The sequence below is a fragment of the Equus asinus genome, chromosome 10, assembly GCF_041296235.1.
Source record: "Equus asinus isolate D_3611 breed Donkey chromosome 10, EquAss-T2T_v2, whole genome shotgun sequence".
NCBI lineage: Eukaryota > Metazoa > Chordata > Mammalia > Perissodactyla > Equidae > Equus > Equus asinus.
In genome coordinates, this window is record NC_091799.1 from 63,801,338 (window position 1) to 63,828,416 (window position 27,079).

General features: G+C 38.0%; 1 protein-coding gene across 5 annotated transcripts in view; it reads left to right on the forward strand.

The window, feature by feature from the left end:
• The window catches only part of PDE4D (phosphodiesterase 4D), a 1,407,338-nt gene that overhangs the window by 258,822 nt on the left and 1,121,437 nt on the right, over positions 1–27,079 (forward strand). The window lies entirely within an intron of this gene.

Consider the following 27,079-nt stretch of genomic DNA (forward strand, 5'->3'; position numbering starts at 1 on the left):
AGGAAAAAAATACGTGGAGTAGTTAGTGTCAAGATAGTCCTGGGTGTCAACAGCCCTTGAGCAAACACAGTACAGCGTTAGAGCAGACAGAAGATTGCGAGGTTAAGAAGACCTGGTTCCACTGGAATCTTTCAATCACTTCTAGAAGTATAATTTCATTCAATCAAAATTTTATTTAGCTTCAGGCACAATGTTGATAAGATCTCATTTAAGCAGCAAATGGATGCTTCTTCAGAGTGCTGAAGGCATTACAAACGAGGTGTTAGAGTTAGAAGCCTACTTATAAGGCCAAGGTACACAAATAGCAATAGTAAAATATTGAGAGGGGGTGTCAAATGAGGGCTGTGGACAATAATTGATTTAAGAATTCAGCCACTTAAAACCATTTTAGAAGTTTGAGGGATATAAATTACAGAAAAATCCGGGGAGAGGATAGAAAACTTCTGCCTAGGGTAGGAAGATGAGGCCAAATTAGATATTTCTATAAAGAAGAAGTGGTGTTTGAACTGGATAGGACTTTTAGAGTCAGAAGCATGAATGTGTGTGTGTAGAGGAAAGGGGTAAGAATAATAGTGACCCATTCCAGATTGAGAGAATTTAAGTTATTAATTTTTCCATTTATTTAGCTACATTTATTGATGGCTCCCTATGTACCAGACGCTAAGCTAAGTGCTAGGAACACAGGATAAATAAACTTCAGTTCTTATCTTTGAAGAGCTCTCCACAGTGGCAGAAGCATATGTTAAGCATTGTACAAAGGCAAGTGCTAGCGGTGGCTGGTGCTCGAAGGCCTGAAGGGGGCGCCTCTCCTTCACAGCACCAGGGCGGGGTTCCTTCTTGGGCCAACTGACACCTAGGTGAGCTGCACAGTCCAGCAGAGGGTGCATTTTGTTTGTTAGTAGCCCTTTTTATCCTCTACTTTGTTCTAAAATTATTCATGTATTTATCTTCCCTCTAGACCTTAAGTTCATGGAGAACACGAAATTAGGTTTCATCTTCTTTGTATTTCTTTGTGGTATCTAGAACACTGCCTTGTACTGGCTACATTAAAGAGTTTGGGGCATGTAATTAAATTATGTATTTTTTGGAAAATAAAACATGTCTCGTAGGAGGCATGGTTATGAGATAAGTTGTGCTACTCCTGCCATTGTCCCCGTCGCTAATCCAGCCTTTTGCAGGTTTTACAGCTGTGTCGTGAGGCTGAGGCCAACAATAGCTAGTGTTGTGTTGAACCCACCTTGACCCTTGTTATTATTTTTTGAGCTATGAAGATTTTGCAGGCATTCTTAAGTTCCTATCTCTCTATGGCTAAGCTTTTTCTTATTAAGGGGTGGAAGGAAGCTGAACATCAGTGCGCCATTCTGCTCATTTATTTTTTAAAAATGTACTTGTTAAAAAGTCACCTTTTACCCCAATTTCACATTCAATTTAAGTTCATCCCTGCTCACCTGACACTAAGTCAACATTCTGAGGGAGTTTAGGAGTCTTCCTATTTTTCTCAGCTGTAAACTCAATTACCTTTCAAATGATTTTAGTGCTCACAGTAAATGGTCCATGAAGTATATGAATAAAAATGAGGGCAAACATTTCATGCTTAAATAACCATAATGGTGGTCAGTGTAATGGACTGGAGTTTCAAAAATAACTGATGACGAATCACTCAGTGGCTGCAATGCTATTAAGCTATGGTTTCTACAAAGATATTTGCAGGTGTTCTGACACACGTCTTACTCTCATTGGTAATTTATGATGTTTTATTTTATGTAAACAAGTGTCTGTGTATCTTTGGAGTATGAGTGTCTCTGGAGATCAAATATAAGAGAAAAGAGCTCCGACTTGGATTCATTGTCATCTTAAGGGGTCTTTGAGAATGTTGTTATTTCCTTGGAAAATGTTACTTAAATATCTACAATTGCTGGTCACACTTCATGGAAATAATGTAACTGTATAGCTTCTCCCTGGGTGTGTTTAAATCTCTGTCACTATGGAAACAGACTAATTCTATTTCTTAAATAGTTCCTCATGGTACTTTTAAGAATTATCATGTTTTCTGGATTGTGGTGACGCAGATTCATTGTAGCCATGCCTGAACTCACGGTGAAGGGAATGGGCAAGTGGTATCCTGTTTACCTGAAGTTGTCCAACCAAAATGTCTTCACTGACGCTAGCTATTTCTTCAACGCTCTATATTTAGTCAGAGACATTGAAATCATTCTGTTCCTTTTACGTGTGCTCTCTGAGACATTCAAAATGCTTTTCAAATCTCGGAATCTGGTGACTATATTTAAATAGTTTTACAAACATGCAAAGCCGGTCATGTGGTCTGCTGGCCTTTATTTATGAGTGCCATTCACTTGTCAAAGTTTATTCAAATAGACCTGAAAGCAACTCTCAAGGTCGTTTTTATTGCAACCCATTGTTGATGCCATTGAGAAGTTGTGGGCACCACGTCTCTCTGTGAGCAGTGTGGCAGTGAACTGGGGCTGGTCAGGTAGTATCTCTTTGTTTTCACTTTAGCCGTGTTGCGTACACACACAGCTTTTCTTCAAGAGAAGCTGTGGGATAGAAGTCTTCCTCTGCTACTCCTCCTTGGCTGTCCTGATTTTCTGAAACTTAATTTTCTTGTTCTTTAACTCCAGACAGAATTCATTGTTTCCTTCTCTGCAATTTTTGTCTGTGTATTTTGATTGAGGTAATTTTCTAGTTGTAGAGGGGAACTTTAGGCAGGTTTTTTTTTTTTCTTTTCTAAATAAGTAGGCCTTTACAAAAAGTCACAAGCTTAAAAAGTAACAGCAAAATTCCTCGTACCCCATCTCCCTTTACTCGGCTAAGTGTACTAACTGATGCTCTCTATTTCCTCCGTAAAGTCAACACACTAATGCCTATGACGTTCTAGAATGCCATCCTTTTGTACTTCTGGGTACTTTGGGTCCCCCTTGTGGTGGTGTATGTTTACCAAGAGGTCCAAATTTGTTGATGACAGTTGTACTTGCTTTTTTATTATGTAATAAAAATAATTATCATTTATACATATATAACATATAAAGAGAAAAGTTTATATGAAAACTAAAATAGAATGATAGCCAATTTGCTAAAGAAAAGTTGTTGAATTAGGTGTGGCTGAGCCAATCATAAAAGATTGGAAAAAATGTGAATGCTTAGGAATCATAGAATGATTCTTAACTTAGATTGCTTCTCTTTTTTTGTGTGTGAGGAAGATCGGCCCTGAGCTAACATCTGTTGCCAATCTTCCTCTTTCTGCTTGAGGAAGATTGTCGCTGAGCTAACATCTGTGCCCATCTTCCTCCATTTTATGTGGGATGCCACCACAGCATGGCTTGACCAGTGGTGCTAGGTCTGCGCCCAGGATCTTAAACTGGGAACTCTGGGCCACCGAAGCAGAGCATGTGAACTTAACCACTATGCCACCAAGCCAGCCCCAGATTGCTTCTTAAGTGTCTGTAATTTTCTCACTTTAATATAAAGAAACAAAACTGGAAATTGTAGCTGATGTATAATGGATACGCTTTATGTAAGATGTTGTAGAAATCTAACCAGAAGATAGATACGTCAAAGACAGACCTTGGCTCTACATCAGAAGAGTAGCAAACTATGTGCATTTAAATGTTTTTATAAAAAATCTTTAAGATATTATTTTAATGATTCTTGACTTCAATATATTTATTTGATAAACTGGCCAACTACCTATTCTGAATGTGATAGACAAGAGGGCTCTGACAAGAAGATAAATCGAAAGCCACCAACTGCTCTTGCCTTAACAAGTGGGGAAGAAAGGTGAATGAGGTGTTACAGATTCTCATCACTCTGGGCGTCCTGATGGTGGAGAAGCATCTTCAGGTAAACCTGTCTGGTCTGGACCAAGAAGAAACAGCTTTTCCATCCGTTGGTCTCTGAAGGTGCGAGAGCAATGGCACAGATGGGGAGGGTGTCCTGTTGTCTTAGATTGTCCTGGAGAAACACCAGTAAGGCCTCCTTCTGATACAGCCCATGCCAAAGTAAAACATCAGTCACTCTAAATCTTCAGCTGAAAGCAAGTCGCACACTTATTTCTCATATACTGCACTTGTATCTGAATTCAAACTTTAATGTTGTTGTTAGGGCCTCCATGCACTGACTACTTTAGGCAGCACTCTACTGACCAAAGAAAGTGTCCTAAAAAGTGCCACTTCTTGGGAGTTCATACCCCTGGGTGGAAGGTTGTTTCGGGGACATCTTCCCCAGATGATAATTCTATTGCTGAGAGACCTCATAAAAACATAAATACAGGCTACCTTGTTTTTCATTATTATGCATTTTTATCATCAACTAATTTTTAATTTCCTTGAGATCAGGTAGTAGTCATATTAATAGCTCCCTATTCTACCTAGCATAGCACCAGAAACAGAGTAGGTGGCGAACAGATGTTGAAATAACGATCAAGTTCTCAAACTGGGATATTCTGTACTTTTGCATAATAATTATAACAGAAATTTGTCTCCTATGACCAATTGTAATTTTATCATATTAATTTGTTGGATTTTGTCTCATCTCTCTATTCATTGTGCTAGCCATTATGGATGATACTGTGTATTTTAATGTTGAGATGTGACCACACTGTATTCATTCAGGTGGTTTTTCAGAGCTGGCTCAATATGAGACAGATTTTTTCTTTCAGTAGTGAGCTTAACTCAGCACATGTGAAATTCATGACGTCCTGGCCTGCCTTTTCCTTTTCTGCAGATGGTTGCTCATGGACCTTCATTTGCCTCCTTCAAATATAACAACAGCCCAGAGGTGAATTATTCAGACAGTGTGGCTACCCTGGGAGACCTGGTGCATTTTGTAGGGCCTGCTGTGATACAAACCACTCAACCCAAGTCTTTTATGTCTTCTTTCCATATTGTAACTCCCACGAGGGAAAGCGTTAAGCTACATTAAGCCTCATAAGGAGAAATCTGAGTTCATGATGTGTAACTTCTCAGTAATGATAATTAGTATAATCTGCTTCTCAAATTTGCTAACTGATATTTGAAAAAGAAATGTTACCAGTTTTCTCATTTCTATTTAAATATTTGAGACCAAAAGCTTTTTAGTAGAGCACTTTGTACCTCTCAGCAAACTTTGTAAGTAGCTTTGATTGTATGCAGAATTATATCATATGATCAGAAGCAGACAGCTCATGAAACCAAGAACATAAACATAATTTACAACATTTATAAGAAAAAAGTATACTTTGAATTTCAAATTATGAGTAAAAACTGAAGTCGAAATTGTTGCACAGAGTCAAAGATCTCATGTATCAACCAATATTTGTGGAAAAATATCTGTAACTAAAATTGGCCGAGAGATGGACAAGACTCCTAATGGAAGGGAGGGAAAGTATGTTAGGAAGTATCCAGCTGTGTATGTATCAGTGAACCTATGGTTACAAGGTGTAGATAATGTCAGAAAACATGGTCATACAGGCACACCTCATTTTATTGGACTTTGCAGATATTGTTTTTTACAAATTGAAGGTTTGTTGTGACCATGCGATGAGCAAGTCTGTCAGCACTATTTTTCCAACAGCACTTGCTCACTTTTGTGTCTCTGTGTCACATTTTGGTAATTCTTGCAATATTTCATACTTTTTCATTATTATTATATTTGATATGGCAATTTGTGATCAGTGATCTTTGATGTCACTATTGTAATTGTAATTCTTTTGGGGTGCCATGAACCATGCCCATGTAAAACAGCGAACTTAATCAATAAATGTTGTGTGTGTTCTGACTGCTCCACCAACTGGCTGTACCCCAGCTCTCTCCCTCTCCTCAGGTCTCCCTATTCCCTGAGACACAACAATATTGAAATTAGGCCAGTTAATAACCCTACAGTGGCCTTCATGCGTTCAAGTGAAAGGAAGAGTTGCATGTCTCTCACTTTGAATCAAAAGCTAGAAATGATTAAACTTAAGAAGGCATGTTGAAAGCTGAGAAAAGCTGAAAAGCTTGGCCTCTCGCACCAGTCAAGTTGTAAATACAAAAGAAAAGTTCTTGAAGGAAATTAAAAGTGCTACTGCAGTGAACACATGAATGATAAGAAAGTGAAGCAGCCTTATTGCTGATATGGAGAAGGTTGTAGTGGTCTGGATGGAAGGTCAAACCAGCCACAACATTCCCTTAAGCCAAAGCCTAATCCAGAGCAAGGCCCTAATTCTATTCAATTCTATGAAGGATGAGAGACATGAGGAAGCTGCAGAAGAAAAGTTTGAAGCTAGCAGAGGTTGGTCCATGAGGTTTAAGGCAAGAAGCCGTCTCTATAACATAAAAGTGCAAGCTGAAGTAGCAAGTGCTGATGTGGAAGCTGTAGCAAGTTATCCAGAAGATCTAGCTAAGATAATTCATGAAGGTGCTACACTAAACAACAAATTTTCAGTGTAGACAAAACACCCTTTATTGGAAGAAGATGGTATATAGGACTTTCATAGCTAGAGAGGAGAAGTCCATGCCTGTGTCCAAAGCTTCAAAGGATAGGCTGACTCTCTTGTTAGGGGTTAATGCAGCTGGTGACTTTAACTTGAAGCCAAGGCTTATTTACCATTCCAAATATCCTAGGGTCCTTATGAATTATGCTAAATCTACTCTGCCTGTGCTCTACAAATGGAACAAAGCCTGGATGACAGCACATCTGTTTATAACAAGATTTACTGAATATTTTAAGCCCACTCTTGAGACCTACTGCTGAGAAAAAAAGATTCCTTTCAAAATATTACTGCTCATTGACAAAGCACCTGGTCACCCAAGAGCTCTGATGGAGATGTACAACAAGATGAATGTTGTTTTCTTGTCTGCTAATACAACATCCATTCTGCAGCCCGCGGATCAAGGAGCAATTTTGATTTTCAAGTCTTATTATTTGAGAAATAGATTTCATAAGGCTATAGCTGCCACGGTAGTGATTCCTCTGTTGGATGTGTGCAAAGTAAATTGAAAACCTTCTGGAAAGGATTCACCATTCTAGATGGCATTAAGAACATTTGTGATTCATGAGAAGATGTCAAAATGTCAACATTAACAAGAGTTTGGAAGAAGTTGATTCCAATCCTTATGGATGACTTTGAGGGGTTCAAGACTTCAGTGGAGGAAGTAACTGCAGATTTGGTAAAAAATAGCAAGGGAACTAGAGTTAGAATTGGAGTCTGAAGATATGACTGAATTGCTGCAATCTCATGATAAAACTTTAATGGATGAGGAGGTGCTTCTTCTGGATGAGCAAAGAGAGTGGTTTCTTGAGATAGAATCTACTCCCGGTAAAGATGCTGTGAAGATTGTTGAAATGACAACACAGGATTTAGAATATTACATAAACTTAGTTGATAAGGCTGTGGCAGGATTAAAGAGGATTGACTCCAGTTTTGAAAGAAGCTTTACAGTGGATAAAATGCCATCAAACAGCATTGCATGCTCCAGAGAAATTGTTGGTGAATGGAAGAGTCAATCCATGTGGCAAACTTCATCGTTGTCTTATTTTCAGAAATTGCCACAGCTGCCCCAGCCTTCAGCAACCACCGCCCTGATCAGTCAGCAAGCATCTCCATTGAGGCAAGACCCTCCATCAGCAAAAAGATTATGACTTGCTGAAGGCTCTGATGATGGTTAGCATTTGTTAGCAATAGACTATTTTTTAATTAAGGTATGTACTTTTTTTAGACATAATGCTATTGCACACTTAATAAACTGCAGTGTAATGTGAAAACTTTTTTATGAACTGGGGAACCAAAAAATTTGTGTGACTCACTTTATTGCAAGATTTGCTTTGTTGTGGTGGTCTAAAACCAAACTTGCAATATCTCCAAAATATGGATGTATAGTACCTACTACTCATAATTATAGTCAGAAATTTTATTGCCTCTATCTCATTAATTGATTGAATAATTAGATAGAAAATCAGTAAAGATATAGAAGACTTGAAAAATACAATCAAATAATGTGACCTATTGACGTTTATAGGGTATTCTACCCAACAATAGAAGAATGCATTCTTTTCAAATGCACACAGGACATTTACCAAGATAAATTACATTTTGGGTCATAATAGTAAGTCTCAATACATTTAATAGGATTGCAGAGTATATTCTCTAACTACTGTGGAATTAAATGAAAAGTCAATAACAGAAAGATGTCTGGAAAGCACCCAAATATCTAGACACTAAGTAGCATACTTCTGAATAACCCGTGTATAGTGGCTTGATCTTTGGCTCCCACAATGATATGTCCATGCACTAACCCCTGTAACATATGGATTTGACCTTATTTTGGAGATGGATCTACACAGATGTAATTAAGTTAAGGATCTTGAGCTGAGATAATCTTGGATTATCCATGTGAGCTCTAAAGCCAATGAAAGGTGTCCTTATTGAAAAAAGAGGAGGACACAGAGAAGAAGGCCATGTGAAGACAGAGGAAAAGATTGGAGTTAGGTAGCCATAAGTCAAATAATATGTGGAGCCACCGGAAGCTGGGAGAGGCAAGGAATGAAATCTTCCCCAGGGCCTTCAGAGGGTGTGTGGTCCTGCCAGGACCATGATTTTGGACTCCTGGCTCCCAGAACTGTGAGAAAATAAATTTTTGTTGTTTTAAGCTACCAAGTTTGTGGTGGTTATATAAAATACGTATACCATGGATAGAAGACTAAATTTAAAATGAAAGTAGAAAGCATTTTGAACCAAATGAAAATATACAAAAATTTGTTGGATGCTCATGAAGCAGTACTCAGGGAAAAATTTATAGCACTTAGTGCTTATATTAGGAAAGAAAGGTCTCAAATCAATGACCTCAGTTTCTGCCTTAAGAAACTAGAAAAGAGCAAATGAAACCCAAAATAAGCAGAAGAAAGGAAATAATGAAGGTCAAAGCAGAAATCAATGCATAGAAACCAGAAAAACAATGGGAAAATCAATGAAAACAAGGATTGGTTCTCTGAGAAGATTAATAGTATTGATAAACCTCTGGCCAGGATGGATCAGGAAAAAAAAGAGAAGACACAAATTACCAGTATCAGGAATGAGAGAAGTGACATCATTACAGATTCAACAGTTATTAAAAGGAGAATAGGGAGATAATAAAGGATAATGAAGGAGTCAGTTGTTTCTCAGCTGTCTTTCCCTGTCCCCTGCCTTCGGACAGCTCCTGCCTTTCTCTCGGGGAAGGCCTATATGTCTCTGGGTCCAAGCTGCAGCCTCCCTTTGTGAATGGAGTTTTCTAGGATCTAATCCATTACACCAGCCCACATGTAGTGTTTAACATTTTTACAAATTCGGCTGCTTTCTCCTTACCCCTATTAATAACAGATTTGCCCTTCTTCCCATTGAACTGGGGATAAAAGGAGCTGTGAGTCTCTTCTTTGTTGGGAAATATTTCTTCCTCTCTGAAATTTAATTCCTTTAAGTTTTTTCTATTCTCAGTTTTCTGGGGATTAAAACAAACAAACAAACATACTTTTGGAACTTATTTAGCTTGTTCTTGTTGTGAAGTTAGGAGGATGGGCTGCCATAACAAAATACCACAGACTGTGTGGCTTAAACAGAAATTCTAGAGGCTTAGAAGTCCAAGATCAAGGTGATGGAAAGCTTTGTTTCTTCTGCGACCTCTCTCCTTGGCTTGCATATGGCTGTCTTCTCGCTGTGTCCTCTGTCTCTGTCCGTAACCTGATCTCTTCTTCTTATAAGGACACCAGTCATATTAGATTAGGGCCCACACTAATGACCTCATTTTAACTTAATTACCCCTCCAAGGCCCTATCTTTAAATACAGTCACATTCTGAGGTACGAGAGATTAGGGAGGGCTCCAACATAAGGATTTTGGAGGGACGCAATTCAGCCCATAAAATCCTACGTGATCTGGCCTTCCATTACTTCCCTGACCTCAGCCCCTTGCTCAATCAATCCAGCCACACCAGCCTTCCTGTTGACCTTAGAACATGCCAGCCATGTTTCCATTCTAGAGCATTTTGACTGGCTCTAAGTGTGCCTGGGGTAGTTTTCCCTTTAAGATATCTACTTGCCTCATTCTGTCATCATCTTCAATTGTTTGCACAAACATTACCCTCTCTTTGAGGCCTGCCATAACTCTCTTATTTAAAATTGCAATCCTGGGCCAGTCCTGGTGGCCTAGTGGTTAAGTTTGGCACACTCTGCTTTGGCAGCTCGGGTTCACTTCCCAGGTATGGACCTACACCACTTGTCTGTCAGTGGCCATGCTGTGGCAGCAGCTCATGTACAAAAAGAGGAAGATTGTCAGCAGATGTTAGCTCAGGGCAAATCTTCCTCAGTAAGAAATACATGAAAAAATAATAAATAAAAAAATAATAAAATTGCAACCCTGATCTCACTACACTATTTATTCTTCACAGTACTTACCACCTTCTAACCTGATATACAGTTTAGTTATTTATTAGGCGTATTGTCTTCCCCTAGCCTACTAGCATATGAGGTCCATGAGGGCAGGGATTTTTCTTGTTTTACTCATTAATGTCACAATATCCTCGTGCCTGGCACATACTGGGCATTCTATAATGATTCAGTAATGAATGAATCAAGAGGATAAATTTTTTGTGATGATTGTCTCCATGTGGTTTCTAAACCAGAGCTGCTCATAATTTCTATGAGATGCTACTTTAAAGAAAAAGAATGGTTCCACTACCACTGAAGCCTTGGAAGCTCTATATCAGACAAAATTAGACAAGTTACTATGGGACTTCCAACTTATAATATGCTAATACCATCTTCAATCTCCATCCACAAAGTAGAGATCAAATGCAGTGTATCCCAGGTGTTTTTCATCATGCAATCCTTTTTTCTTGAATCGTCTTGGGTGACTAATGTTTCTTAGGACTCACTTTTGGGAATATATATTTTTAGGTCTCTCCTCTCTCCCTCTTTTAAGAGATTTATTGCTATATCACATGAATTTCAATCAGTTTAGATACTTCATTCCAGAAATAATGACTTCTTTGTTTCACATATTGAGAGACGTTACTTGAAACAATGTTATTTCTGGTGCAATATAATCTCTTTTCTTTTGTTCTTAATTTTTTCAATTTTCCCTTTCTTTTACTTATCTTGCCTGATTTTTGCTGGTTTTAAAACTGTCCTTAATGAGATCTAACCTCTGTGAAAATCAATTCTTCTCATAGATTTTTTGTCATTTAGAATAATTCTGGATAAAGCTTTCTCAACATTCAAAGTTGGCATATTTGGGGGTGATGGTACAGGGTTGGTATGCATACATAGTGAGTAGAGGAAAGCCAGATCTTTGAAATATGTCTTCCTGAGTCTGAATGAGGATAGAATGAGTATAGAGGGAAGAGTGGTCTAGGGTAAAGAAAAGTAAAAGAAATAGAAAAGAGAGGAAGTAGAAGCAGCATAGAAATTATGAAGAATATCTAGAAAAAAAGGAAGAACAGAAAGAAAACAGAAAGTGGAGAAAAGCCTTTAAAGAGAAAAAAATAAAAAGAAGATGAATAGAACTAACATTTGTTGAGTGCCAACCACGTCCCAGCCTTTGTGCTAGTTGGGCCCTTTAACATGTATAAATCCTTCTAATAATCCTCTGGGTTAGATATCATCATCAATAACTTCCATATGCACAAACCAGTCAGTTAAGTTATTTAGTGCTTATAAAACTTTCCTGGTCTGTATCACACACAGAAATGATGTTCATACTTGCAAGGCACTGGAGATTAATCATAGGTCAGTAGCCTAGGGCCTTTTGTGGCTCTGTGTCTCACCCATCCATCCTGAGGGTTGACAAGATCAATACCTCTGCAAACTATAAACTATTCTTAGTCCAAGTAGTTGGCAAGATTTAAAGTAAACTATCCAAAGTCACACAATTGAGAAATCATGAAGCTAAAGTTTGAATTCAAGTCTCTTAGAGTTCATAGTCCACCTTTTTCAACAGCCCTAAGGCTATAAAGATGAATAATGTACAACCCTGCACTTGAAGATCTTACAGCCCAGTAGGGGAAGATGGAGACAGTAAAGAACTATAATGGTTCATAGGATCTAGAGTTATTGGGAAAATCAAGAGAAAAGCATTATTAAAGTTGGTTTTCAGGAATGAATAGGAGTTTGCCAGGTGGGATAAAAAGGAAAGAGGAAGAAGGCATTCCAGGCAGTGGGAACCATGTGTACAAAGGCATTGAGTTGGGAGAGATTTGGGGATATTAGGGGAGTAGCAAACTGCTTGATCTGGCTGCAGCCTGAGTTGGGTGTGAGGAGGGGAGGGAGCAGAAGTTGATGTTATTTAATGAGGAGGGGTTAAGTAACTTCCCCAGGCCTGTGAAGCATCCTGTTCCCACCACTACATGCTAGGGGTTCCCACAGTCTCTGACACTTGGTCATGTGAGCCTAAGGCCATGAGGTACAGCTCTCCCTGCCTCAGATTCTGTCTGCAACTTCATTTTCCTCTTGTTCCTGATTTGCTTCTTGAAAATTCCCTCACCTCCTTATTGTATTTTAGCCATTGGTAGTGATTTAGCAATGTTTTCAGATAATTTCTATTCTCCAAGGGATAACTTTTTCTTGTATTCATTAGTTCATTCATCATATTAAAGGCTTCCTGTTTCCAGGAAGATGGACTATGCTTACTTTTCCACTATTCCTTTTGTTGAGTACAACTAAAAATCCTAGACATTATATATATATATATATATATATATATATATATAAAATAAGAATACTCTGAAAGGCGGAACAAAGAAGGCAGCCTGGCTATGGACCTTGAGACCCAAAGAACAACATGGTGAGGTGAGTTCTTTGGGTTTTCTTTTTTCCTCATGTATCTCAGACTTAGAGCTGAAGAAGCTGGCAACCCAAAGATGCCAAAGGGCATAGACAAAAATGTCCTCAACAAAACTTTGCTCTCTCTAGCCAGAGGAAAGGAAAGGGGCAGTCTAGCAAGACAAAAAACATTTAGACAATAGCTGCTCTACTCTAGGCAAACAACAGAGAAAAAACTCTGGAGCTACTTACACCCATGCCAACAAAGCCCAAGTGGGAGTCCTAGATTTTCATCTTTGTGATGCTGTAATGAGGTACCCCAATAGCCTCACTAGGATAATGTCAGAAAAGGCCAAGTAGGGGACCAGGACTTATATTTCCACTTTGGTCCCCCCCCCCCCCCAAGGGACAATAGAAACCACATGAAAAGCTTGGACTTCCAAACCCACCTAGCAGTAATAAGGTCCTTCTCCCCTGCCACAGTGGGCTGTCGTCAGAGGAGGCCTGGTGAACAGTCAAGACTTTCACCATTGCCTAGCAATAACAAAGCCAAGCCCACCAAAGTGGAGACCATGTTGGGAGGTGGAACTCTCAGAACTCCCATCTCCACCCAACAGAAATGAGGAGCCTCCTCCTAGGATCCTAAGTGGGGAACCTGGACTTCTGCCTTCACATGGCAATCATGAGACAGTAGCACATTGGCATCAGAGAAATCTAGTTAAAACAGAAGGTTTAAATAAGACACTGAGTCTCATAATGAGTCTTTAAATGTCTCATAACATAGAAAAAGTACGGGTTTCAATTAAAAATCACTTGTCATACCAACAAACAGGAAGATCACAAACTGAAAATAAAAGGCAATTAATAGATACCAATACTGAGATGACAGAGATCTTAGAATTACCTGACAAAGATTTTAAAGCAGCCATGGTAAAATGCTTCAATGAGCAATTCTGAACACTTTTGAAACAAATGAAAAAAAAACAGAAACCTTCAATAAAGAAATAAAAAGTCTCAGCAAAAACATAAAAGATATAAATATGAGCTAAATGGAAGATTTAGACCTGAAGAATACAGTAACTGAAACAAAAAGTTCAGTGGATAGGCAGAATAGAGGAGACAAAAAAAAATCAGTGAACTGGAAGAAAGAACAACAGAAATTATACAGTCCAAACTCAGAGAGAACATACACTGGAAACAAAGAAATGAAAATACTCTCAGGGACCTATGTGATTATAACCAAAGATCTATAATGTTCATGTCATCAGAGTCTGGAAAGAGAAGAGAAAGAGAGATGGGCTGAAAAAGTACTTGAAGAAATTGTGGCTCAGTATTTCTCAAATTTGGCAAAAGCTGTAAACCTGCATTTTCAAGAAGCTAAGTAAACCTCAAACATAACCCCAAAGCAATCCACACAAAGACATTTCAGAAGTAACTTCTGGAAACTAAAGACAAAAAGGATATCTTGAAAGCAGCCAGAGAAAAATGACACCTTACTGATAAGGGGAATCCATTTGAATGGCATCAGAAACCATGGAAGGCATAAGGAAATGCCACACTTTTCTTTACACACAGAAAGAAAAGAATTATCAATCCAAAATCCTATATCCAGCAAAAACCCCCTCTTTAGGAATGAAGAGGAAATCAAGACATTCTTAGATAAAAGCAAAGGGATTTGTCATGAGCAGACCTATCCTAAAAGAATGACTGAAGGAAGTTTTCTTAGCAGAAAGGAAATAATGGAACCTTGGAACATCAGGAAGGAGAAAGAAGATGATAAGCAAAAATATGTATAAATGCAATAGACTTTCCTTCTCTTCTTGAATTTTCTAAATTATGTTTGATAATTGACAAAATTTATAACATATCTGATGTGGTTCTAAATGTATGTAGAGGAAATATTTGACAATTATAAATGCAGGAGGGGAAAGGAATGTTAGGGAGAGAAAGTTTCTGTAATTCATTTGAAGTCATAAAATGACAACACCAGTAGACCGAGATAAGTTACGTATATATAATGTAATTCTAGAGCAACCACTAAAACAGCTGTACAAAAAGATATACTCCAAAGCACTATGGATAAATCAAAATGGAATTCTAAAAAATGTTCAAGTAACGTAAAGGAAGATAGGATAAAGAAAACAGAGAAAACAAACAGAAAACAAATAATAAAATGGCAGACTTAAGCCCTGGTGTATTAATTGGTACATTAGATGTAAAGTCTAAACGCAGCAATTAAAAAAACAGAGATTGACATTGTGAACAAAACATGTGACCTACCTATATGTTGTCTAGAAGAAACTTATTTCAAATACAATTACATAGGTAAGTTGAATATAAAGAGATTAAAAAATATATCACATTAGCATTAATCAGAGGAAAGCAAGAGTGGTTATATTAATATCAGATAAAATAGACTTCAGAGCAAAGAAAATTACCAGAGACAGACAAAGTTGTTATGTAATGGTAAAATAGTCTCTTTACAAAGAAGACATTTCTAAATGTGTATGAAGCAAATAAAAGAGCTGAAAAGAAGGCAACAAAAACTCATAGAACTGAAAGGTGAAATAGATAAATCCACAATTACAGTTGAAAACTTCAACATCTCTCTCAATAATTGATAGAACAACTAGTTAGGAAATCATCAAGGATATGCAAAAACTCAACACCACCATCAACCAACAGGATCTAATCAACATTTAGAGAACATTCCACTCAATAACAGCAAAATACACATTTTTTCAAGTGTCTACACAATTTATACCAATATAGACCATATTCTAAGACAAAAAAAAACTTCAACCAGTTAAAAAAATAACTGAAATCATAAAGGTGGCTTTCTGACTGCAATGGAATTAAACTGGAAATCAATAACAAACAATTTTGCTTGGAAACTAAGCAACACACATTTAAATGATCTGTGGGTCAAAGAGGAAATCTCAAGGGAAATAAAAATATATATTCAACTGAATAAAAGTAAAAATGCAACATATAATTTGTGGGACACAGCTAAAGTTCTGAGAGGGAAATTTATAATACTAAATGCATATATTACAAAAGAGGAAACCTCTCAAGTCAGTAATCTAAACTCCCACCTCAAGAACCTAGAAAAAGAATGTAAAAATAAACCTAAAGCAAGAAGAAAGAAGAAAAAATTGGTTTCACAGGCTGATTGGAAACAATGATTTATCCAGCATTCCTTCTGTAAAAAATATGGTTAAAAGTATATATTGTGGCCTTCAAAATGCCAATACCCAACTAAATAAGAATCACGAGACAATGAAGTTAATAAATTGAGTTGATGGTTACTGTAATGAGCAAGATAATGATTACTTCTGGTGATCGTTTTTCTCAATAGTAACCAAACATTTCTCTGGAAATGAGTCACTAAAGATGGAGCAGTGTTTTTCTTTCTTCCTTGATTAATCAAAATTCATCTTATATTAAAGAACACTTTAGTCATAAGTTTAAGTTGGTGTTTAGAGGATAGATAAGTTGCTTCTCATGTTCATTTCCTTGTTTATATCATTAGGAGCAGAAAAATATCTTTACTGGTTGTTGTCAGCATTGGCTACAAATTAGAATCATTTAGAGAGCTTTAACATATACTGATGCCTGGGGCCCTCCTAGGAGATTCTGACTTAATTGGTTTATGGCAGAAGTTCTCAGAATGTGGTCTCAGACCTAGAGTAGTCATAACATCACTTGGGAACTTGTTAAAAATGCAAATTCACAATCCCCACTCCTGACTTAGCAGTCTATGTTTTAACATGCCCTTCAAGTGATTGCAAGGCAGTGTGTCTCAAACTTTAATGGGATATAAAGCTCCTGGAGAATCTTACAAAAATACGGATTTTGATTCATGGTCTCATATGGCGCCTGAGATGATTATTAACAAACTTCCAAAGTATCCTAATGATGCTGGTGGTTGACCACAATTTGAGTAATAAGGGTTTATAGGACAACTGGACATTTGTAGTTTTAAAACTTCCCAAGTGAGAATGTAACCAAAGTTGAGAACAACCAATCTAGATAGCTCTACATGAGACTGCCAATAGCACATGAAATCTGAATGATCTTTCCTAGTATTTTGTACCTGAGGTTGAGAAGTCATTGAAGAGCACATATTCATTCTCTTTAATTTGATGGTCATTGACTTTAAGTCGCTCCTCAGTTGTCTAAGAATCCCAATTGTGATGGTTTTAGTCCTTATTTTCTAGAACCAATGTTGAACACCTTGCTTTCTATCTTCATCTTGTACCTTTCTACCCATCAACATTTGCCTACTCAGTATCTTTCAGAGTTTTGCTTTTCATTCCCAACCAGAAATTAGCTAATGAGGTGAACTAATCATTCCTGTGTACTGGGAGAGGTTTAGACCCCTCCCCTTGAGGTAATATGGATCTTGTAACTATCTTCTGAGACAATGCCTGAGACCAATGTCTTCAGAGCACCTCTCTCATTTCACACATTCTGACCGGGCATGCTTAGCTATTCCAAAGTTACCAAGGAGAAACACCCATGTGCAGATAACTTCAACTCTACACGACCAGTTCAGATCACTCTCTGAGCTGTCATTGAGTGGACATCTTTCCTTAGATTTCTCAAAGTCACCTCAAACTCAGTGTGCCCAAAATAGAACTCTTCTCACCACATCTGCATCTCCTCCTGCATTCTCTATCTCAGTGATGTAGCTTGGTAGTCATGCTCGACTCTTTCCCCTTTTTTCCACTCCAAATGGAACTTATTGTTAGGATCTGTGGATTCTACCACTCTTGAATCCGTGTATTTGTCTCTATTGAGACTGCCACTACTCTGCTTGAGGTCTTCATCATATCTTAAATTGCAGTGTCGTAACTCATTTCTCTGCCTTCAGGCTAGCCTTCTCTTACTTATTTCCATACGGTATTCAGAGTATTTATTCTTGTCACTTTCTCATCGTTAAAGCTCTTCAGTGATTCTCCATTGCACTCAGAATTAGGTCTAAACTCCTTAATATGACTTTAAAACCATTAACGGTCAGTGCTTGCTCACCTTTCCAGGAATTCTCTCCACCTTAAACTGGATGCATTTTTCGTATGTACCATTTTCTCTGTAGGTTCAAAGCCTTTGAATAGGTGATGCCTCTACTTAGAGTGTCTGTGCATTTTCCCTGTGCCTAATCCTTATTCTCCGTTTTGCTAAGATACCACCTCTGAACAGATTCCTTGATTTTCCTTGATTACACTCCTCTCAAGGCTGAATTACAAACTTTGATGATCCCCACTGTTACAATTATCACAATGAACTTCAATTCTCTCTTTCCTGGTTTATCTTCCTCACCAGCTCCATAAGGGTAGGGATTATCTTGTTCACCACTGTGTCCTTAGCATCAAGCCCAGTGTCTGTATTATAGTCTATGCTCAATAAATATAAATAAACAATGCCGTGGAGTTTCACCCCCACATGGAAGACATCACCATGGATTTCACACTCTCAGACACTCTGGAGGATGGGCATTGACACTCACTTGTTGAGAAATACAGTGGCCTAAGGGCTCCAGGCTCTGAATGGTGTGCCTTTCTGGGGAAAAAAAAATATATATTAATAAACAAAATTCCCTGTAGTGTGAAGAAAGGAGCTTTCCATGGCAAATCAGTGAGAGAAAAGTTTTGAGGTAGCTGGAACTGTTAGAAATATACAGATCACATTATAGATAGTTGATTCTCTGTTTATCACAGTTCTCAGCTTCTTATAGAGGGTATCTGGAAAAAGAGGACCAAAAATAAGTGGAGAAGGAGTATCTAATTAGGTTGAATGATATGTTTTCTTCTTCTAAGCTATCACAATATAATTTTTTTACCAATTAATTAATTAATTTTTATTGCAGTAACATTGGATTTAAACATTATATAACTTTCAGGTGTAGATTGTAATATATTTCAAATTCTGTGTAGATTACATCATGTTCACCACCCAAAGACTAATTATAATCCATCACCACACATATGTGTCTAGTCACCCCTTTTGCCCTCCTCCGTCCACCACTCCACTCTGGTAACCACCAATGCAATCTCTGTTGCTATGTGTTTGTTGGTTGTTGTTTTTATCTTCTACTTATGAGTAAGATCATATGGTGTTTGACTTCCTCCCTCTGACTTATTGCACTTGGCATAATATCCTCAAGGTCTATCCATCTTGTCACAAATGGCCGGATTTCATCATTTTTGATGGCTGGGTAGTATTCCATTGTGTATATATACTGCATCTTCTTTATTCATTCATCCCTTGATATGGGCACCTAGGTTGCTTCCAAGTCTTGGCTATTGTGAATAAGGCTGCAATGAACGTAGGAGTGCATGTATCTTTATACATTTGTGTTTTCCTGATCTTTGGATAAATGCCCAGCAGTGGAATAGCTGAATCATATGGTAGATCTATTCTTAATATTCTGAGGAATCTCCATACTGCTTTCCATAGTGGCTGCACCAGTCTACACTCCCACCAGCAGTGTACAAGGGTTCCCATCTCTCCACATCCTCTCCAACAGTTCTTGTTTCCTGTCTTGTTAATTATAGCCATTCTGACTGGAGTGAGGAGATATCTCATTATAGTTTTGATTTGCAATTCCCTGATAGCTAATGATGTTGAACATCTTTTCATGTACCTGTTGGCCATCCATATATATTCTTTGGAGAAACCTCTGTTCAGATCTTTTGCCTGCTTTTTTTTTTTTTGGAAGATTGGCCCTGAGCTAACATCTGCTGCCAATCCTTCTCTTTTTTGCTGAGGAAGACTGGCCCTGAGCTAACATCTGTGCCCATCTTCCTGCACTTTATATGTGGGACGCCTACCACAGCACCGGGTCTTTTGTTGTTCCATATACATTTTAGGAAGCTTTGTTCTATTTTTGTGAAAATAGTTGTTGGGACTTTGATAGGAATTGCATTGAATCTGTAGATTGCTTTAGGAAGTACGGACATTTTAACTATGTTGATTCTTCCAAACCAAGATCATAGAATATCTTTCCACTTCTCTGTGTCTTCTTCAATTTCTTTCAACAATGTTTTATAGTTTTTGGTGTACAGATCTTTCACCTCTTTGGTTAAGTTTATTCCTAGGTATTTTATTCTTTTTGTTGCAATTATAGGTTGGATTATATTCTTAATTTCTCTTTTTGCTACTTCATTGTCAGTGTATAGAAACACAACTGATTTTTGTATGTTGATTTTGTATCCTGCGACTTGACTGTATTCATTTATTATTTATAAAAGTTTTTGGTGGATTCTTTAGAGTTTTCTGTATATAAAATCATGTCATCTGCAAATAGTGATAGCTTCACTTCTTCTTTTCCAATTTGGATCCATTTTATTTCTTTTCATGCCTGATTGCTCTGGCTAGGACTTCCAATACTATGTTAAATAAGAGTGGTGAAAGTGGGCATCCTTGCCTGGTTCCTGTTCTTAGAGGGACAGCTTTCAGTTTTTCTCCATTGAGAATATTTGCTGTGGGTTTGTCATATATGGCCTTTATTATGTTGAGGTATTGTCCTTCTACATTCATTTTATTTAGAGTTTTTATCATAAATGGATGCTGTATCTTGTCAATTTCTCTGCATCTATTGAGATGATCATGTGATTTTTATCCTTCATTTTATTAATGTGGTGTATCACGTTGATTGATCTGTGGAAGTTGAACCATTCCTGCATCCCTGGAATAAAACCCACTTGATCATGATGTATGATCTTTTAAATGTATTGTTGTATTCAATTTGTTAGTATTTTGTTGAGGATTTTTTCATTGATATTCTTCAGTGATATTGGCCTGTAATTTTCTTTTTTTGTGTTGTCGTTGTTTGCTTTTGGTATCAGGATAATGTTGGCTTTGTAGAATGAGTCAGGAAGCCTCCCCTCCTCTTCAACTTTTTGGAACAGTTTGAGAAGGATAGGTATTAAACCTTCTTTGAGTATTTGGTAGAATTTACCAGGTTAGCCATCTTGTCCTAGACTTTTATTTTTGGGGAAGTTTTAGTTTACTGTTTCAATCTCCTTACTGGTGATCGGTCTATTCAAATTCTCTACTTCTTGGTCCAGTTTTGGAAGGTCGTATGATATGAAGCATTTATCCATGTCTTCTAGATTATCCAATTTGTTGGCATATGGCTTTTCATAGTATTTTCTTATAATCTTTTGTATTTCTGAGGTGTATGTTGTAATTTCTCCTCTTTCGTTTCTGATTTTATTTATTTGAGCCTTCTCTCTTTTTTTCTTGGTGAGTCTAGCTAAAGGTTTGTCAATTTTGTTTATCTTTTCAAAGAACCAGCTCTTGGTTTCATTAATTTTTTCTATTGTTTTTTAAGTCTCTATTCCATTTATTTCTGCTCTGATTTTTATTATTTCCTTCTTTCTGCTGATTTTGGGCTCTGTCCTTTTTCCAGTTCCTTTAAGGGCACTGTTAGATTGTTTGGGATTTTTCTTGGTGGTGAGGTAGGCCTGAATTACTATAAATTTCCCTCCTAGAATTGCTTTTGCTGTATTCCATAGATTTTGGCACATCATATTTTCATTTTCCTTTGTCTCCAGGTATGTTTTTATTTCTCCTTTGACTTCTTCATTGACCCAATTGTTGTTCAGTAGCATTTTGTTTAATCTCCACATATTTGTGGCTTTTCTGATTTTCTTCCTGTAGTTGATTTCTAGTTTCATACCTTTGTGGTCACAAAACATGCATGGGATTATTTCAGTTTTCTTAAACTTATTGAGACTTGTTTTGTGGGCTAATATGTGATCAAGCCTGGAGAATGTCCCATGTGCATTTGAAAAGAATGTGTATTCTGTGGTTTTTGGATGGAATGTTCTACATATATCTACTAAGTCCATCTCCTCTCAGGTGTCGTTTAAGGCCAGTGTTTCCTTATTGATCTTCTTTTTAGAAGATCTATCCATTGGGTAAGTGGAGTGTTAACGTCCCCTACTATTATTGTGTTGATGTCTATTTCTCCTTTTATGTCTGTTAAATATTGCTTTATACATTTAGGTGCTCCTATGTTGGGTGCATAGATATTTACAAGTTTTATATCCTTTTGTTGGATTATTCCCTTTATCGTTATGTACTGCCCTTCTTCGTCTCTTGTTACAGTTTTTGTTTTAAAGTCTATTTTGTCTGATATAAGTATTGCTACCCCTGCTTTCTTGTCTTTGCCATTTGCATGGAGTGTCTTTTTCCATCCTTTCACTTTCAGTTTGTGAGTGTTTTTAGGTCTAAAGAGTGTCTCTTGTATGCAACATATATATGGGTCTTGTTTTTTTTTTTTATCCAATTTGCCACCCTATGCCTTTTTATTGGAGTATTTAGTCCATTGACATTTAAAGTAGCTATTGATAAAAATGTATTTATTGCCATTTTTTTACTTTTTTTGGGTGTTTTAGTAGTTCTTCTCTGTTCCTTTCTTCTTCTCTTGCTCTCTTCCCTTGTGGTTTGATGGCTTTCTTTAGTAATACATTTGATTTACTCTTTCTTATTTGTTTACTTATTATAGATTTCTCATTTGTGATTACCATGAGGTTCCTATATAATATTCTATGTATATAGTAATCTATATTGAGTTGATAATCTTTTTAGCTTGACCTCTTTCTGGAAGCTCTACTCTTTTACTCCTCTCCTCCCACAGTTTACGTTTTTGAAATCATATCTAATCTCTTGTTTTGTGTGTCTATCCATTACCCTCTTATCATTGAAATAGGTAATTTTAGTACTTTTGTCTTTTAATGTTCATATTATCTCATAGGTGGTTGATCTGCTACCTTTACTACATTTTTGCCTGTACCAGTGATTTTATTGCCTGGTTTTTTGTTTGTTTATTTGTTTGTTTTTGATAATTTTCTTTATCCCTATTTATGTTCTTTTCTTTCTCACTTAAATAAGTCCCTTCAGCATTTCCTGTAGAACTGGTTTCTTGGTGATAAACTCCTTTAATTTTTGCTTGTCTGGGAAACTCTTTATCTCTCCTTCCATTCTGAATGATAACCTTGCTGGATAAAGTATTCTTGGCTGTAGGTTTATTCCTTTCAGCACTTTAAATATGCCATGGCACTCTGTTGTAACTGTAGGGTTTTGGCTGAGAAGTCTGCTGATAGCCTTATGGGCTTTCTTTTCTATGTCACTTGTTGCCTTTCTCTTGTTGCTTTTAGAATTCTCTCTTTATCTTCAATTTGGGACATTTTAATTATAATGTGTCGTGGTGTGGGCCTGTTGGTGTTCGTCTTGTTTGGTGCTCTCTGTGCTTCCTGTATTTGGAGGTCTGTTTCCTTTCTTAGGTTAGGAAAGTTTTCAGCTATTATTTTTTCAAATAGATTCTCTGCTCCTTTGTCTCTCTCTTCTCCTTCTGGGACGCATATAATATGAATGTTAATGTGCTTGATATTGTCCCAGAGGTCCCTTAGACTGTTCTTATTCTGCCTAATTCTTTTTTCTTTTATCTGTTCAGCTTGAGTGATTTCTTCTAGTCTTTATTCCAGCTCACTGAGCCATTCTTCTGTATCATCTATTGAGTCCCTCTAGTGAATTTTTCATTTCCAGTATTGTATTCTTCATTTTTGATTGGTCCTTTGTTATATTTTCCAATTCTTTGTTGATGTTCTCACTGTGTGTGTTCATCCAGTCTTCTCCAAATATCAGTGAACATCCTTATGAGTTTTTGTTTGAACTCTTTGTCAGGTAGATTGCTTATTTCTGTTTCATTGAGTTCTTTTTCTGGGATTTTGTCCTGGAATGTATCCCTTTGCCTCCTCATTATGCCTCTTTCTCTGTGCTTATATCTATGTATTTGTTGAGTCAGCTATGTCTCCTGATCTTGGAGAAATGGCCTTATGTAAGAGATCCCTTTTGAGGCCCAGCAGTGTGCTTCCCTCTCATCACCAGTCCACATGATCCAGGAGTGATCCCTGTGTGGACTACTTGTGTGTGTTCTGCTGTGGCAGGGTTCCTCTTACTGCAGGTACCTATGGAATCTAGTCTCTCTCTCTCACTGACTGTTTGTAAATCGGTTTTGGGGAGCCTCAGCACCATTGGGTACAAGGTCTAATAGCACAATCCTGTTGCAGTTTTCCTGTTAACTGGGTAGGTACTCAGTGTAGCTGATTGCTAGGCTCAGGGGCTTATATTTGCCGTAGGCCTCAGGCCTGCAAGGCTGTTGTCAGCTCTCTTAGGATTGCAGCTGAGTAGGGATGGCCCTAGGCATGGGATTATTCAACTATTTCAGGGCTTGGCAGGCAGGAGTGACACTCCCCATGGCTGCCTGTGAAGCACAAGTCTCCTGCCACTGGCAAGCCCCACCCCCCCAGGTCCACATGCACTGTCAACACAGTCCCAGCCCATGCACACTTCCCGACCCCCTGGAGCATATCCAGTTGCCCCACTGCACAGGCACCTACCTCTCCTCCATTGCCCCCCACAGCCCGCTGGGTCCTCACACATGCCCTGCCCCACAGAGGTGGACACACCTGCCTGCCTGTAGAAGATTAAGGCATCCAGTCCATCCAGGCTGACAAGTAGCCCAAGGGCTTGCTGTTGAGTGAGGCTGGTCCCCAGGACCAGCCATCTGCCCTGGCTGAACTGGATTTAATCTGCACTCTAGTGGGTGTGGCAGACCTCTGGGCTATCAGGCCATGGGAAGAACTTCAACAGCGTCTGCCAGTGTCTCTGTCAGCACACCTGTACTGGGTCACAACAATGGCTGCCGCCAATGTCTCAGTCTCTGGAAAGGTCTCATCTCTCCCTGAAATGCACACAGAGACCACCAGGTGAGTCTCTTTCTACCAAAGCACTGTGCAGCCTTCCTTTTGGTGGTTTTAGGTTGCTCTCTGAGATGGGTGAATTTGTGCACTGGCCCTTTAAGAGCTGGGTTTTTCTGGCTTTCCTCTGATAGCTTTTCTGGGGGTATTCTCCTTGCAGTTAATAGCCAGTGAAGCCAGATAGTAGGACCTTCAGTTGTACTGAGTCTGAAGGGTGCTTATAGCAGTAATGGGCACCTGCTCAGGTCCTCACTCCTCCAGGAAGGGCTGCATACCTTAGGGTGGCTCCCGCCTGGCCAGCTGTGAATCTCTGGGGCTGATGAAGGTGGCTTTTTTTCTCTCCAGAAGGAATTTCTGCCTCTTCCACCTCAGTAAGGACTATTCCTTGTTGTGGGGGTTCTTTTCATCTAGTTTTCAGTTTTCTCTCCAGGGTACTTCTTCCAAAAATAGTTGTAACCTTGTTGTATTTGTGGAAGGAAGTGAGTTCAGAGTCTGCCTGTGCTGCCATCTTGATGAGATCTCTCTATCATAATACAATTTTTAAAGGGCTTCAGTTAATAATTAAATTCTTTATATACTTGCAGCATTTTTCTTTTATGGATTCAATTTCCTTCCAGAACCAGATGGGGGTTCTTGTTTAACTGACACAGTTCCATATTCTGAGTTCTTACCGTTTTTTCTACTTTACTTCCCGGGTTGTATGTGGCAAATTGCCCAGTATACACCTAATCACCAGTGGGTCGGAGAAGCTATAATTCCAAACTTTGAAGGAAATGTCAGGTTTAAAAGATTGCCATTCATTTTCTGCATGCATATTTGCCTAGGGAAACTTTGTAACATAAACCAAAGTTTGGTAAATAAACAGTGAATGAATAAGTGTATGGATTGGTGACAAACACTTCAGTCTAGCATCTCCAGGGCCTTTTGTCAGCATTCCACCAGAATTCTGCACCTTAGAGACCATCTGGGTTTCACAACGTCTTCTCCTGATTTCTGTTTTATCGGGTCATCTTCTCCAGCAATCTGAGAGCACAGTTTTGATGCTGACTTCCATGTGGAGGCTTGATGGCCCCTCTCTAGACCATGCTGTAGTGCAAATTAATGTCAGTGTTTCTCCTCTAGGGGGAGCCTGGTACACCAAGTACCAGTGGGGTGTTTCTCTCTGGGCTTCTACTTCCAATTTTGGAACTAGATGTGTTTATTCTTGCTTCTGTGCCTTTCCTTGTGCTCTTTCCCCAGGAATTTCCCTTGAATCCATTTCCTCATTCCATATCTCCTCTGCTTATCTAAATATTATCTTAGAACATTCAGCTCAAGTTTCTACTGCTCCTGCAATTAGGGCATAGATCATAGTCTTTAGGTGCTTCGCCCTTCTTAATGCTGTGTACCATTCTCTCCAATTATTTCATGTTTCTTTAGAGCAGAGGTTGTATCTTCACTTTACATGTAAAAGTATGTGCAACATCTATCTCAGTTTGAGGCCATTTAAGTGCTGCGCTTCATTTGAAATGACATATTGAGCTGTTCATATGACATTTCCCATGGTCTTATCTGAAAACCAGGTTAGCACAGGCAAGACTTCAGGCTATTAGAACATTCCCATGGATTTTCTCAGGCTTTCAGAATTGTTATATACGGCCTTTTCTTTTATGAGGATTACACCTCTCTGGTTCTCATGTAACTAGTTAATTTTCCTCTCACCCAGTATGGGACTATGAAGGAAAGAATGAGAAGGGGAAATTGGAGGATTAGAGGTTAGAAGAAATTGCTTAAGCTTCTTTATTCATTTAATTCCAAGTTACAAGGAAAGAATTGGATCAATTACATTTCTCTGAGCTTTATCTCAGTTTTCGTCAGCTTAATACCATCAGCACCTAGTACTAGTGCCTGGCACGTGACAAATGCTTCCAATAAATACTCGTTGAATAGATTTATCACGTGAAGGAGGGTGGCTATAAAAATAATAGTAAGCTCATACTAAAATGAAAATAACATCAATAGCTTTCCTACCAATTGGTCACTATCTATATCTTTGATTCTCTCTGGTATTCTGAAATTAGTAAAAATGGTGTTTTCAAAGATTCTTATGAGAAATCCTTGCTCTGCAAGCTGAAGTTTTTGGAAAGAATATATTCGAATAATAAAGAATGGTGTAGAAATTTTTACATGGCAAATATTTAAATAGAAGATGACATTTTAAATCTAAGTTCAGAGTTAGGTTTCAGAGCTGTATGTAGGGACCTGAATGATAAGCAGAGACCCCATTGAGAAAAATCTCTACTTCTCATTCCTAATGGCTGTACTACATCATGAGAGAGCTCAAAAAATCTTCACCGAATTAGACTCCTATGTAACCTTTTCCTTGAAATAGAGCTCTGGGCTGGTGACTTGTGGTAGCTTTTTATGTCAGTGACATTGATTTCTGCTTTTTTTTTTTCCTCCTAGCACTTACCTAATTTACCTGAAATCAAATTTATTAAAGTAATTTATTGAAAGAAAAAGTAAAAATAAAAGAACAGAGAAAAAGATAGAGATAAAGATGAA